Raw genomic sequence first — 16126 nt, forward strand, 5'->3', positions numbered from 1 at the left:
CCATAGTTTTCTTTAGCACTCAGCTAGCTTTTCATAAGCACACATCTAGCTTTCTCACCAATTCTTTTATTGATATTGTTGGTATACAAGAAAGCAAGCTGTCTAATCCTACACCTAGGATTCTCAAATCTATAGGAGGCAAGAAACTCGTTCATTGGTGTCACCTTGACTCTATTGACTCTAGAGGTGGAGTTTTGGTTGATTGGTCAGACGCTCTCTCTCTCTAGTTCAATCTTACTGTTCGCTGGAAAATTCGTATCTTTCTTCATTAATGATTCCATTGTACACTCTTGTAATAGTTTATCGATTACAAAGATCCGGTCTTTTTATAAGATCCGGTTACAACGAAAATCAAATAAAAATAAACAAAGATTACAACTTTTTCCTTTTGTGTCGAACGAATCGCGAGCTCCTGTTTTGCGGTCGCTCGCTTCGTGGGTTCTTTACCTGCGCCGGGGTTGTTTGCCGTGGACCACCGCGAGATCTAGATCCGGTCGGATCTACGCAGTACTACGGGTATTATTTCACCAAGGAAATAATAGCCGGGGAGGATTGTTTCACCAAGGAAACAATCGTCCAAGTCTCGGGATCTAAGACCAAGCTTAGATCCGGAGTATAGCCTGCGTAGATCTGAGATCCGGTCCTCTCGAACACCTGCCTTATTTGACGTTGATGATCGCTGAGCACCAGATCTGGATGAGCAAGTCCTTGAAGTCCCAAAGTTTCAATCTTTTTTAAGTTCCGAGTCTCCAATCCAGCAGGGCTTCGCCTCTCCAAATTTTCCAACCCTCTCAAATGAACAAGGGGGTGGCCTATTTATAGGCTACCCTCACTGTGCCTTGGGCACAGGGTGGCCGGCCACAAGTGGCTCGGCGGCCACCGAGCCACCTATAGGTGGCTCGGCCACCTCGGCCACCTCTGGGTGGCCGCGAAATGACAACTGTCGGCCACCTCTGGGTGGCCGCGAAATGACAACTGTCGGCCACCTCTGGGTGGCCGCGAAATGACAACTGTCGGCCACCTCTGGGTGGCCGCGAAATGACAACTGTCGGCCACCTCTGGGTGGCCGCGAAATGACAACTGTCGGCCACCTCTGGGTGGCCGCGAAATGACAACTGTCGGCCACCTCTGGGTGGCCGCGAAATGACAACTGTCGGCCACCTCTGGGTGGCCGCGAAATGACAACTGTCGGCCACCTCTGGGTGGCCGCGAAATGACAACTGTCGGCCACCTCTGGGTGGCCGCGAAATGACAACTGTCGGCCACCTCTGGGTGGCCGCGAAATGACAACTGTCGGCCACCTCTGGGTGGCCGCGAAATGACAACTGTCGGCCACCTCTGGGTGGCCGCGAAATGACAACTGTCGGCCACCTCTGGGTGGCCGCGAAATGACAACTGTCGGCCACCTCTGGGTGGCCGCGAAATGACAACTGTCGGCCACCTCTGGGTGGCCGCGAAATGACAACTGTCGGCCACCTCTGGGTGGCCGCGAAATGACAACTGTCGGCCACCTCTGGGTGGCCGCGAAATGACAACTGTCGGCCACCTCTGGGTGGCCGCGAAATGACAACTGTCGGCCACCTCTGGGTGGCCGCGAAATGACAACTGTCGGCCACCTCTGGGTGGCCGCGAAATGACAACTGTCGGCCACCTCTGGGTGGCCGCGAAATGACAACTGTCGGCCACCTCTGGGTGGCCGCGAAATGACAACTGTCGGCCACCTCTGGGTGGCCGCGAAATGACAACTGTCGGCCACCTCTGGGTGGCCGCGAAATGACAACTGTCGGCCACCTCTGGGTGGCCGCGAAATGACAACTGTCGGCCACCTCTGGGTGGCCGCGAAATGACAACTGTCGGCCACCTCTGGGTGGCCGCGAAATGACAACTGTCGGCCACCTCTGGGTGGCCGCGAAATGACAACTGTCGGCCACCTCTGGGTGGCCGCGAAATGACAACTGTCGGCCACCTCTGGGTGGCCGCGAAATGACAACTGTCGGCCACCTCTGGGTGGCCGCGAAATGACAACTGTCGGCCACCTCTGGGTGGCCGCGAAATGACAACTGTCGGCCACCTCTGGGTGGCCGCGAAATGACAACTGTCGGCCACCTCTGGGTGGCCGCGAAATGACAACTGTCGGCCACCTCTGGGTGGCCGCGAAATGACAACTGTCGGCCACCTCTGGGTGGCCGCGAAATGACAACTGTCGGCCACCTCTGGGTGGCCGCGAAATGACAACTGTCGGCCACCTCTGGGTGGCCGCGAAATGACAACTGTCGGCCACCTCTGGGTGGCCGCGAAATGACAACTGTCGGCCACCTCTGGGTGGCCGCGAAATGACAACTGTCGGCCACCTCTGGGTGGCCGCGAAATGACAACTGTCGGCCACCTCTGGGTGGCCGCGAAATGACAACTGTCGGCCACCTCTGGGTGGCCGCGAAATGACAACTGTCGGCCACCTCTGGGTGGCCGCGAAATGACAACTGTCGGCCACCTCTGGGTGGCCGCGAAATGACAACTGTCGGCCACCTCTGGGTGGCCGCGAAATGACAACTGTCGGCCACCTCTGGGTGGCCGCGAAATGACAACTGTCGGCCACCTCTGGGTGGCCGCGAAATGACAACTGTCGGCCACCTCTGGGTGGCCGCGAAATGACAACTGTCGGCCACCTCTGGGTGGCCGCGAAATGACAACTGTCGGCCACCTCTGGGTGGCCGCGAAATGACAACTGTCGGCCACCTCTGGGTGGCCGCGAAATGACAACTGTCGGCCACCTCTGGGTGGCCGCGAAATGACAACTGTCGGCCACCTCTGGGTGGCCGCGAAATGACAACTGTCGGCCACCTCTGGGTGGCCGCGAAATGACAACTGTCGGCCACCTCTGGGTGGCCGCGAAATGACAACTGTCGGCCACCTCTGGGTGGCCGCGAAATGACAACTGTCGGCCACCTCTGGGTGGCCGCGAAATGACAACTGTCGGCCACCTCTGGGTGGCCGCGAAATGACAACTGTCGGCCACCTCTGGGTGGCCGCGAAATGACAACTGTCGGCCACCTCTGGGTGGCCGCGAAATGACAACTGTCGGCCACCTCTGGGTGGCCGCGAAATGACAACTGTCGGCCACCTCTGGGTGGCCGCGAAATGACAACTGTCGGCCACCTCTGGGTGGCCGCGAAATGACAACTGTCGGCCACCTCTGGGTGGCCGCGAAATGACAACTGTCGGCCACCTCTGGGTGGCCGCGAAATGACAACTGTCGGCCACCTCTGGGTGGCCGCGAAATGACAACTGTCGGCCACCTCTGGGTGGCCGCGAAATGACAACTGTCGGCCACCTCTGGGTGGCCGCGAAATGACAACTGTCGGCCACCTCTGGGTGGCCGCGAAATGACAACTGTCGGCCACCTCTGGGTGGCCGCGAAATGACAACTGTCGGCCACCTCTGGGTGGCCGCGAAATGACAACTGTCGGCCACCTCTGGGTGGCCGCGAAATGACAACTGTCGGCCACCTCTGGGTGGCCGCGAAATGACAACTGTCGGCCACCTCTGGGTGGCCGCGAAATGACAACTGTCGGCCACCTCTGGGTGGCCGCGAAATGACAACTGTCGGCCACCTCTGGGTGGCCGCGAAATGACAACTGTCGGCCACCTCTGGGTGGCCGCGAAATGACAACTGTCGGCCACCTCTGGGTGGCCGCGAAATGACAACTGTCGGCCACCTCTGGGTGGCCGCGAAATGACAACTGTCGGCCACCTCTGGGTGGCCGCGAAATGACAACTGTCGGCCACCTCTGGGTGGCCGCGAAATGACAACTGTCGGCCACCTCTGGGTGGCCGCGAAATGACAACTGTCGGCCACCTCTGGGTGGCCGCGAAATGACAACTGTCGGCCACCTCTGGGTGGCCGCGAAATGACAACTGTCGGCCACCTCTGGGTGGCCGCGAAATGACAACTGTCGGCCACCTCTGGGTGGCCGCGAAATGACAACTGTCGGCCACCTCTGGGTGGCCGCGAAATGACAACTGTCGGCCACCTCTGGGTGGCCGCGAAATGACAACTGTCGGCCACCTCTGGGTGGCCGCGAAATGACAACTGTCGGCCACCTCTGGGTGGCCGCGAAATGACAACTGTCGGCCACCTCTGGGTGGCCGCGAAATGACAACTGTCGGCCACCTCTGGGTGGCCGCGAAATGACAACTGTCGGCCACCTCTGGGTGGCCGCGAAATGACAACTGTCGGCCACCTCTGGGTGGCCGCGAAATGACAACTGTCGGCCACCTCTGGGTGGCCGCGAAATGACAACTGTCGGCCACCTCTGGGTGGCCGCGAAATGACAACTGTCGGCCACCTCTGGGTGGCCGCGAAATGACAACTGTCGGCCACCTCTGGGTGGCCGCGAAATGACAACTGTCGGCCACCTCTGGGTGGCCGCGAAATGACAACTGTCGGCCACCTCTGGGTGGCCGCGAAATGACAACTGTCGGCCACCTCTGGGTGGCCGCGAAATGACAACTGTCGGCCACCTCTGGGTGGCCGCGAAATGACAACTGTCGGCCACCTCTGGGTGGCCGCGAAATGACAACTGTCGGCCACCTCTGGGTGGCCGCGAAATGACAACTGTCGGCCACCTCTGGGTGGCCGCGAAATGACAACTGTCGGCCACCTCTGGGTGGCCGCGAAATGACAACTGTCGGCCACCTCTGGGTGGCCGCGAAATGACAACTGTCGGCCACCTCTGGGTGGCCGCGAAATGACAACTGTCGGCCACCTCTGGGTGGCCGCGAAATGACAACTGTCGGCCACCTCTGGGTGGCCGCGAAATGACAACTGTCGGCCACCTCTGGGTGGCCGCGAAATGACAACTGTCGGCCACCTCTGGGTGGCCGCGAAATGACAACTGTCGGCCACCTCTGGGTGGCCGCGAAATGACAACTGTCGGCCACCTCTGGGTGGCCGCGAAATGACAACTGTCGGCCACCTCTGGGTGGCCGCGAAATGACAACTGTCGGCCACCTCTGGGTGGCCGCGAAATGACAACTGTCGGCCACCTCTGGGTGGCCGCGAAATGACAACTGTCGGCCACCTCTGGGTGGCCGCGAAATGACAACTGTCGGCCACCTCTGGGTGGCCGCGAAATGACAACTGTCGGCCACCTCTGGGTGGCCGCGAAATGACAACTGTCGGCCACCTCTGGGTGGCCGCGAAATGACAACTGTCGGCCACCTCTGGGTGGCCGCGAAATGACAACTGTCGGCCACCTCTGGGTGGCCGCGAAATGACAACTGTCGGCCACCTCTGGGTGGCCGCGAAATGACAACTGTCGGCCACCTCTGGGTGGCCGCGAAATGACAACTGTCGGCCACCTCTGGGTGGCCGCGAAATGACAACTGTCGGCCACCTCTGGGTGGCCGCGAAATGACAACTGTCGGCCACCTCTGGGTGGCCGCGAAATGACAACTGTCGGCCACCTCTGGGTGGCCGCGAAATGACAACTGTCGGCCACCTCTGGGTGGCCGCGAAATGACAACTGTCGGCCACCTCTGGGTGGCCGCGAAATGACAACTGTCGGCCACCTCTGGGTGGCCGCGAAATGACAACTGTCGGCCACCTCTGGGTGGCCGCGAAATGACAACTGTCGGCCACCTCTGGGTGGCCGCGAAATGACAACTGTCGGCCACCTCTGGGTGGCCGCGAAATGACAACTGTCGGCCACCTCTGGGTGGCCGCGAAATGACAACTGTCGGCCACCTCTGGGTGGCCGCGAAATGACAACTGTCGGCCACCTCTGGGTGGCCGCGAAATGACAACTGTCGGCCACCTCTGGGTGGCCGCGAAATGACAACTGTCGGCCACCTCTGGGTGGCCGCGAAATGACAACTGTCGGCCACCTCTGGGTGGCCGCGAAATGACAACTGTCGGCCACCTCTGGGTGGCCGCGAAATGACAACTGTCGGCCACCTCTGGGTGGCCGCGAAATGACAACTGTCGGCCACCTCTGGGTGGCCGCGAAATGACAACTGTCGGCCACCTCTGGGTGGCCGCGAAATGACAACTGTCGGCCACCTCTGGGTGGCCGCGAAATGACAACTGTCGGCCACCTCTGGGTGGCCGCGAAATGACAACTGTCGGCCACCTCTGGGTGGCCGCGAAATGACAACTGTCGGCCACCTCTGGGTGGCCGCGAAATGACAACTGTCGGCCACCTCTGGGTGGCCGCGAAATGACAACTGTCGGCCACCTCTGGGTGGCCGCGAAATGACAACTGTCGGCCACCTCTGGGTGGCCGCGAAATGACAACTGTCGGCCACCTCTGGGTGGCCGCGAAATGACAACTGTCGGCCACCTCTGGGTGGCCGCGAAATGACAACTGTCGGCCACCTCTGGGTGGCCGCGAAATGACAACTGTCGGCCACCTCTGGGTGGCCGCGAAATGACAACTGTCGGCCACCTCTGGGTGGCCGCGAAATGACAACTGTCGGCCACCTCTGGGTGGCCGCGAAATGACAACTGTCGGCCACCTCTGGGTGGCCGCGAAATGACAACTGTCGGCCACCTCTGGGTGGCCGCGAAATGACAACTGTCGGCCACCTCTGGGTGGCCGCGAAATGACAACTGTCGGCCACCTCTGGGTGGCCGCGAAATGACAACTGTCGGCCACCTCTGGGTGGCCGCGAAATGACAACTGTCGGCCACCTCTGGGTGGCCGCGAAATGACAACTGTCGGCCACCTCTGGGTGGCCGCGAAATGACAACTGTCGGCCACCTCTGGGTGGCCGCGAAATGACAACTGTCGGCCACCTCTGGGTGGCCGCGAAATGACAACTGTCGGCCACCTCTGGGTGGCCGCGAAATGACAACTGTCGGCCACCTCTGGGTGGCCGCGAAATGACAACTGTCGGCCACCTCTGGGTGGCCGCGAAATGACAACTGTCGGCCACCTCTGGGTGGCCGCGAAATGACAACTGTCGGCCACCTCTGGGTGGCCGCGAAATGACAACTGTCGGCCACCTCTGGGTGGCCGCGAAATGACAACTGTCGGCCACCTCTGGGTGGCCGCGAAATGACAACTGTCGGCCACCTCTGGGTGGCCGCGAAATGACAACTGTCGGCCACCTCTGGGTGGCCGCGAAATGACAACTGTCGGCCACCTCTGGGTGGCCGCGAAATGACAACTGTCGGCCACCTCTGGGTGGCCGCGAAATGACAACTGTCGGCCACCTCTGGGTGGCCGCGAAATGACAACTGTCGGCCACCTCTGGGTGGCCGCGAAATGACAACTGTCGGCCACCTCTGGGTGGCCGCGAAATGACAACTGTCGGCCACCTCTGGGTGGCCGCGAAATGACAACTGTCGGCCACCTCTGGGTGGCCGCGAAATGACAACTGTCGGCCACCTCTGGGTGGCCGCGAAATGACAACTGTCGGCCACCTCTGGGTGGCCGCGAAATGACAACTGTCGGCCACCTCTGGGTGGCCGCGAAATGACAACTGTCGGCCACCTCTGGGTGGCCGCGAAATGACAACTGTCGGCCACCTCTGGGTGGCCGCGAAATGACAACTGTCGGCCACCTCTGGGTGGCCGCGAAATGACAACTGTCGGCCACCTCTGGGTGGCCGCGAAATGACAACTGTCGGCCACCTCTGGGTGGCCGCGAAATGACAACTGTCGGCCACCTCTGGGTGGCCGCGAAATGACAACTGTCGGCCACCTCTGGGTGGCCGCGAAATGACAACTGTCGGCCACCTCTGGGTGGCCGCGAAATGACAACTGTCGGCCACCTCTGGGTGGCCGCGAAATGACAACTGTCGGCCACCTCTGGGTGGCCGCGAAATGACAACTGTCGGCCACCTCTGGGTGGCCGCGAAATGACAACTGTCGGCCACCTCTGGGTGGCCGCGAAATGACAACTGTCGGCCACCTCTGGGTGGCCGCGAAATGACAACTGTCGGCCACCTCTGGGTGGCCGCGAAATGACAACTGTCGGCCACCTCTGGGTGGCCGCGAAATGACAACTGTCGGCCACCTCTGGGTGGCCGCGAAATGACAACTGTCGGCCACCTCTGGGTGGCCGCGAAATGACAACTGTCGGCCACCTCTGGGTGGCCGCGAAATGACAACTGTCGGCCACCTCTGGGTGGCCGCGAAATGACAACTGTCGGCCACCTCTGGGTGGCCGCGAAATGACAACTGTCGGCCACCTCTGGGTGGCCGCGAAATGACAACTGTCGGCCACCTCTGGGTGGCCGCGAAATGACAACTGTCGGCCACCTCTGGGTGTTGTGGTTTTTGCCGTTTTTTCCGGTCTCGTGATTCGGTTGATTTAGATCCCGATTTGGCAGTAAATCTGATTCCTGATTTGGCAGTAAATCTGGATCCTGATTAGGCAGTAAATCTGATTCCTGATTTGGCAGTAAATCTGGATCCTGATTAGGCAGTAAATCTGATTCCTGATTTGGCAGTAAATCTGGATCCTGATTAGGCAGGTTTTTTCCGGTCTCGTGATGCGGTTGATCTGGATCCTGATTTGGCAGTAAATCTGATTCCTGATTTGGCAGTAAATCTGGATCCTGATTAGGCAGTAAATCCGATTCCTGATTTGGCAGTAAATCTGGATCCTGATTAGGCAGTAAATCCGCTTCTGAGTTCGAGTCCGAAACTGATCTTGATTCGATCGTGATTCGTCCGAGTTTGTCCTTGGTTGGATCACTCGTTGACTCTTTAACACTTGGCTTGATTCCAAATGCGAACGGATGTATTCCGTTGCTTGCGTGCGATTCGTCGATCTCGTCGCCTCGTTGGTTCGTCGGTTTGTGCCGAGCTGTGCTAAGGGACCTATAAGCAATTTTATATGCCTACACTTACATTGGCATTTTCTCGGTCTCCGTCTATCTGCATCACAAACCATCCAATTGGAGTTTGATCTTTACATATGTATATGCTCCTATAGATAAAGAAGATAGAGAAGTTTGTTGGTGGGAGCTTAATGGCATCCGTGCTATCACGTCGGGTCCTTGGGTTCTTTGTGGTGACTTTAATGCCTGATGAACGAAATGGTAGAAATGGTTCCCCTAGTGATATGAATTCATTCAGGAATTTTGTCTCTTCAGCATCTCTTATTGATCTACCCTTTTCTGGTCGAGCTTTCACATGGTCTAATAAGAGGTTGAATCCATCCATGGCTAGACTAGATAGATTTCTTATATGTCCTGACTGGGAGAAAGAGTATCCTTTATGCTTGCAATTTTCTCCACCCTCTGTGGGATCTGATCATTGTCCTATAGTTCTAGATAGTGGACGCATCAAGCCTGAACCTTTATTTTTTAGATTTGAAAGAAGTTGGTTCCATAATCCAGATTTCCATTCCTTTCATCAACAGCTACTAGAATTGCTTTCAATGTCAAGGTAACCCTTTGGATATTTTCATTATGAAATTAAACTCCTAAAGAGAATGATTAAATGGTGGAAGAAAAATATTCTTGGATCTATATCCTCCAAAAAATCAGACATTCTTTCCAAAATAAACTGCTTTGATTTGCTTGAAGAACAAAGACCTCTCTCTGATTCAGATTTTCTTGCTAGAAAGTCTTTACAATCTTCTTTCACGTCTATTATCAAGGAGGAAGAAACATATTGGCACCAAAGATCGAGAGTTCAATGGTTAAAAGAGGGGGTAATACGTCTTTTTCCATAAAACAGCTTCTTTACAGAAAAAGGCCAATTATATCGCCTCCATTACTCATGAAGGTAGATAGTTAACAAGAGATCATGAGATATCCAAGGCATTCTTTGACTATTATTATAGTCTTTTTGGACAATCTAATAGAAACGATTTTTCTATAGATTGGTCCTCTTTATATCTTGATCAAGAATTAAATCTTTCTTCTTTGGATGAACCTTTTTCAGAAGAAGAAATCAAGAATGTTGTTTTTGGTATGAACCCTAATAAAGCTCTTGAGCCTGATGGTTTTTCTATGGTCTTCTATCAAACTTTCTAAGACTTAATCAAAACAGATATTATCTCTCTTATGAATTTCTTCTATCATGATTCATTCAGTCTTCATAGAGTGAATAAAATTTTCATCACTCTAATCCCAAAGATTAAGGACAGCTTAATGGTGAAAGATTTCAGAACGATCAGTTTAATTAACTGCCTCTTCAAAAAATTTACCAAAATTCTTGCAAACAGATTAGCACATCACATGCCATCTCTAGTTGCACCTACTCAATCAGCTTTTCAAGCAGGAAAATCAACCTTTGATTCTATTCTTTTTACAAATAAAATGATACATTTCTGCTCAAGGAGGAAGAGAGAAGTTGCCATGATTAAGATAGATTTTGCTAAGGCATTCGATTCCTTAAATTGGAACTTCCTCATTAATCTGCTAAAGTTAAGAGGTTTTGGTCCTAGATGGTGTTCATGGATTCATAATATCATTTCATCTTCTAGTTGTGCAGTGCTAGTCAATGGGCAACCAACTAAATTATTTAACTGTAAGAGAGGCCTTAAACAGGGGGATCCGTTATCACCAATGTTATTTAACATTACAGTGGATGTCCTTCACAAAATAATAATGAACAATGTGGAAGTTGGTTTACTATCTAGTCTTGGAATCAAAGCACCTTTGAACCAGTTAAGAACTCTTCAATTTGCTGATGACACTCTTCTTTTTCAAAAGCTCTTCAAAGGACATTACCATTGTCAAAACAATCTTGTATATTTTTGAGGAAATATCAGGTCTTGGTATCAATTATTCCAAATCTTCTCTTATTTATTTTGGCAAAAATCCTTTGAAAGATGAATCTATTGCATCATCACTAAACTGTAAAGTGGATCATCTTCCCATCAAGTATCTAGGTTTACCACTGAAATATGGAAAACTATCTAAATCTGATTGGCAACCTATTCTAGATAACCTACACATGAAGCTATCTACATGCATGGAAGAGAAACTCATTATCTTTTGGTGGGAGGCTTATTCTCTTAATTTCTGTTCTATCTTCCATTCCCTTATACTTCATGTCTTTCTATAAATTACATATGTGGCTCATCAAAGAAATTGACAGAATCAGAAAAATTTCCTCTAGACGGGAAGTGAAGATAATAATGCATTCAAATGTTTGGTTAATTGGAAGCGAGTATGTCTTAATAAATCAGAGGGTGGATTGGGAGTCAAAGATCTCGGAATTTCCAATTCTTCTTTTCTAGCAAAATGGCTATGGAAATGTTTGGATAGGAATTCCACAACTGGTGCTTTTCTTCATCAATTTTATGTTACCAGAAGTTCTAACCTACAAACTATTCGTATCAATGCATCAAATTCTTCTTTTTGGAATGTCATCATTTCTCATAATGAGGTTTTTTCCCACAACATTGTATGGAAACTAGGTTCTTGTGACAAAATAAGGTTTTGGGAAGATAAATGGATGGGAGCTAACTCTTTAGCTAGCCTTTTAGCTAGCCTTTATCCATCTTTATACAAGTTGTCATATTCTACCAATGCATCTATCTATAGTCAGGGATTCTTTCAGGATAATATATGGCATTGGCACCCTTTGATGAAAAGAAGTATAACACCTTCATCAAAAAATGACAAATTATATCTTATGGACTCTATACAGCCTCACCATGTCTCCAATCAACATGACCAACCCAGATGGCCTCTTACACCACGTGGAGTTTTTTTAGTAAAATCTTTTTATAATTTCCTAATCTCTAGAGGAATTCTATCTCCTGTTTACAAGGTTATTCGGAATTCTATCATCCCAAGCAAAAGTTCGATTCTTTACCTGGCTTTTATCACTAAATAAATTACACACGAAGGATAATCTTCTTTTAAAAGGTTGGCAGGAAGATACAATATGCTCTTTCTATGGGTTGGAAGAAGAATCTAGAGATCATCTTTTTTATTCATGTACTATATCATTGCAAGTTTGGAGACATTTCAAAGAGTATTACCTCCTTTTTCAATGGCCTACAAGCTTCATGGATCTCCTAAAAACTGTTGAGAATCTAAAGCGCACAAATGGACACTTATGGCGTACAATTCTATCATCAGTATGCTAGAATATTTGGCTTGCAAGAAACGAATTCCTATTTGATCATATTAACTTTTCATATAAATACATTATTAACCTCTCTATCTTTGGATTATATGAATGGACAAGATTTGGAAGTAGTTTAGTTGCTAATCGTCTTTCTGCAAGGCTTGAAGAACATCCAGTTAGCAGGAGAAGTACTTAATGAGGATTTGATATAATTCTGGTGTCATTTATGTCAGTTTTTTTGGACTTCATTCACTTTGTTTAAACTTTTTTTTGTTAGTTTATAGAAAATTTAGTTTCTAATAATTACACGTATAGTCGGCTTTGGTTCTTCCTTATATCAGTGTCAACGGTGAATGACGACACGACCACTCTTCATCTTCATAGATCTTTGGAAGAAGAATGTTACAGGTCCCTAATTATAAGAAATTCTATTTTCTATCTACTAACACTTGGATACATTTTGTATCCTGTTTTTTGTACTTAAAACAGCTTTGTACTTGATTTTTGTTTTTTAATGAACAATGTTTAACCCTTGTTTTTCTATCAAAAAAAAAGCACCATCATACTGAATTCTAATTTCTAACATCAGAAAAACACAATGGAAAAAAAAAACAAAAACAAAAGTAAATGGTCCCTTTCCTCTCTCTATTATTCCTACTTCTTATCATCTCTACTTTATTTTTGCCACTCTACCAAGTGCAGCAAAGCTTAAACTAGCGAGAGTGCAGCCTTTTTCCGTAAAATAGAGGGAGACTTTTGTACGTCAGTTGCTTCATTTTCTTCTAGTTATTTGTACTTATATTTAATGCAATCTTTAGTTGAACTTTGTTGAGTGACTTGAGTCGTAATCACGTTTCTACTTCTAACAACTTCTTTGCACCTTTTAATTAATTAATAAGTGAATAACTTTGCTCCGTAGAAACCGGCGCACTCTCTGCTTATATTATTATTTGATGGAGATTTTTTTACAGATATCACTGATTTGTTTCAATTGTTAATAAAGCATATACTTTATGTTATCTGCGGGCTTCGATTATGAGACTGCTGCTCAGCATTTTGTAGAGCAATGTATAGTGGGTTTTTCTATAGTGCTGATGGACACTCTATAAGAGATGAGAGAGATAGAGAGAAGTGAATTGTCCATAGAATTTAGTAAAAATCAGGAGGACCCATAAACAATTCACTTCTCTATCTCTCTCCTCTCTTATAGAATATTCATGGGCACTCTATAGAAAAACTCATGCATACTTTAGGGGTGACACTTGATTGGACTCGGATTATTGAGCCAACTCATGAGCCCCAGTTTAGGCAAGACACGGCTGCTACTAAAAAAACACATGCGAATGAGCGTCACTTTTGTATTTATATGCGCGCGGTGGGTAGGTAAATGAGCGGAACCAGCTAGAGTATTTATTTCTGGCTGAATATGAGAAAATCCCCCTTACTTTTGGACGATTATCAGATAGCCCCCGTACCTTTCAAAATATAAGAACAACACCCTTAAGTTAGGTGTTTTTCTTTTATAGAAAGCCTCTTCTAAATTTAATATTTTAGCAAAAAGCGTCACAAACAGTGTTAACCGTAACTTTCACATGGATTTCTAGCTTTATGGCAATCTTAATCTTAATATTCAAATAATATAAGATAGGATAGAAAAAAAGGCATGATTTGCTGGATATAGATGGATGCATCGTGACTTCTTTTATTATAGAAAATAAAAGTTGCGACGAGCATCGATGTGGATATGAGGGTTGGTTGGTGTTAATTAATGATGGTCAACTCATTATGCAATAGGAGGATGACACCTCGTCTGTCCCACCTGTTGGTCTTATATTTTGTGTCATTGGAAAATTTTTATTAATTAATATATCATGTATTTATATTTAAGTTAAAGAAAAACTAAGAAAGGCCACAAATAAGAGGATTTTATAATAATAATGCTTAGGCTATTTCTCTCAAAAAATAATGTTTAGGCTATCGATGGAATGTTTTTATAACAAAAAATGAGATCTCTATAATTCTATTTTTGTGTGAGATCTCTATAATAGTAATAATAGATAACATCACAGGCATAGGCTGAAAACATACGTCAGACTCAAAAGGACGATTCCCAAATGTGATCAAAATAATTTTGGCTGAGGGTTGAAACTGAAACGGGTTGGATTTGTCTTTTTAAGGGCTTTATTTATAGGGTTAACTCCGAATAACCCCTCTTAGTACTACTCAATTACGAATAGATCTCTATAATTCTATTTTTGTGTGACACCGCAGAGTGATTTTTTTTTTTTTTTTTTTTTTTTTTTTGGGTTTTTTTTTTTTTTTTTTTTTTTGTACTTTTTACAGAGCTAAGAGTTCTTTTGAGGAGGTAGATAAGCCTAGACTATCTTTTTTATTTTATCGTTTTTTATGGTTAGCCTAGATGTTAGACTATCAATTGCTATTATTTAGTCGAACATATACCTAAATATTATTCATAATTCTTTTTAGCATACATCATCATCAGATGAAATATACATGATTATTGATGAGCTTCTTTGCATTATTTGAATTTTTTATTTTTTTTGGAGGGGGGAGGTAGAGAGAAAAATAGCACCAGAGGTAAACCCATCGGTCCCCACTACTTTGTAGACAAATACAATGCTTGGACTTGTTACCAATAACAGGCTCACCTTCTCTCTCCACTAAAAAGTAACTTCATTTTACTAGGTATTTGTTATATCTTCCTCTTTTTTTTAATAGGAAAAAAGGACGAGGCCTCAACAGGCGTAGCCCCAGCCTGAGAGTGTACTCCATAAGTGTTATCAAAATGAATGACTGGGTACATACAGTGAATGGTGAATTCTAAGGGGTTGTTTGGTTCGTTTCATAGATATAGAGAAATGTATTTTCATGTATAAAAACACAAGTTTTGAGTTTTTCAAACTTTTCTAAGAAATAGATTGTTTCGTTTTGGTTCGCACAAAAAAATGGTAGGTAACCAATGTATTTATTTTTCTTATGTTTGGTTCGCATGGAAAAAAAAGAAAAACTTTTGTTTATATGGCAAAAAGCTAACGTTGCTGTAGTTTTCGTCGATTTTAAGAGGTTGAGAAAAGAATTGGGGGAGAGAAAAAAATTTGATGTGGCGGCGATTTTCACCGAGTTTCCCTTTTTCAACCCTAGCGCACCAAAAATGGGGGGAAAAAGCCGACATAAAGCTTATATCCTATGTAAGCACGAAAAATATGATGTGGAGGCGGAGTAAAACTTTTCCTCCGAGTTAAAAAACGAACCAAACAACCCCTAAAAAGATAGATATAACTAACATTTCATGAATCTTAAAAGGAAAAAAAAATCCAAGACCTCGGTTCCAAAATAACAAGTAACGAAGATTTATAACATTGGAAACAAATAATAAATTTTTAATGAGAAGTATTAAAAAGGTCTATTTTTTTATTGTAATTGATACTTAAAAATCTATTCAGACTTGACCTTTTCACCCATTTTGTTTTCGAAAGTGAAAGGAGGTAAAAGAAAATTGACTTGGATATTTGCCTACCAAAAAGGTTAGACGTATCTATCATAACCTCAAAACACAGAAATTTTTAGCTCATTACAATTCTCGCTGATATTAACAGTTGTTACCGCTTCCTAATGATTGTAGATCCTCAACGGTGTCATTGTCACCGGAAAAAAACGGAGAAAGCGTCAAATTATACTACCCCTTGTAGCCTGAATTACTTTTTTTTAGAACAAAGTATAAGATCGAGTCAAAACGAACAAATCGGCCACCATCATCATTCTGTCAACAAACGGCTCTAGCATCTTCCCGTTCCTCGCCGTTACTTCACGGCGCTATAAAGTACTCTCACATCCCTAAAAGTTATTGCCTCGCATTTTGAAAAAATACACTCATGCACGAGTATTTTATAATTCTCAATATATCAGGTTTTTTTTTTCCAGAGCTCGGCTAGAAAAATTACGTTATTATAATTGGAGTTAGTTTCTAAATCACATGTACATTAATCTTTTATGACGACTCGACGTAGACAAATCTATGTACTCGTGCTCTTTATGAATGAGCCTCATATTAATCTTTTTTGT

The sequence above is a fragment of the Asparagus officinalis genome, chromosome 1, assembly GCF_001876935.1.
Source record: "Asparagus officinalis chromosome 1, Aspof.V1, whole genome shotgun sequence".
Lineage (NCBI taxonomy): Eukaryota > Viridiplantae > Streptophyta > Magnoliopsida > Asparagales > Asparagaceae > Asparagus > Asparagus officinalis.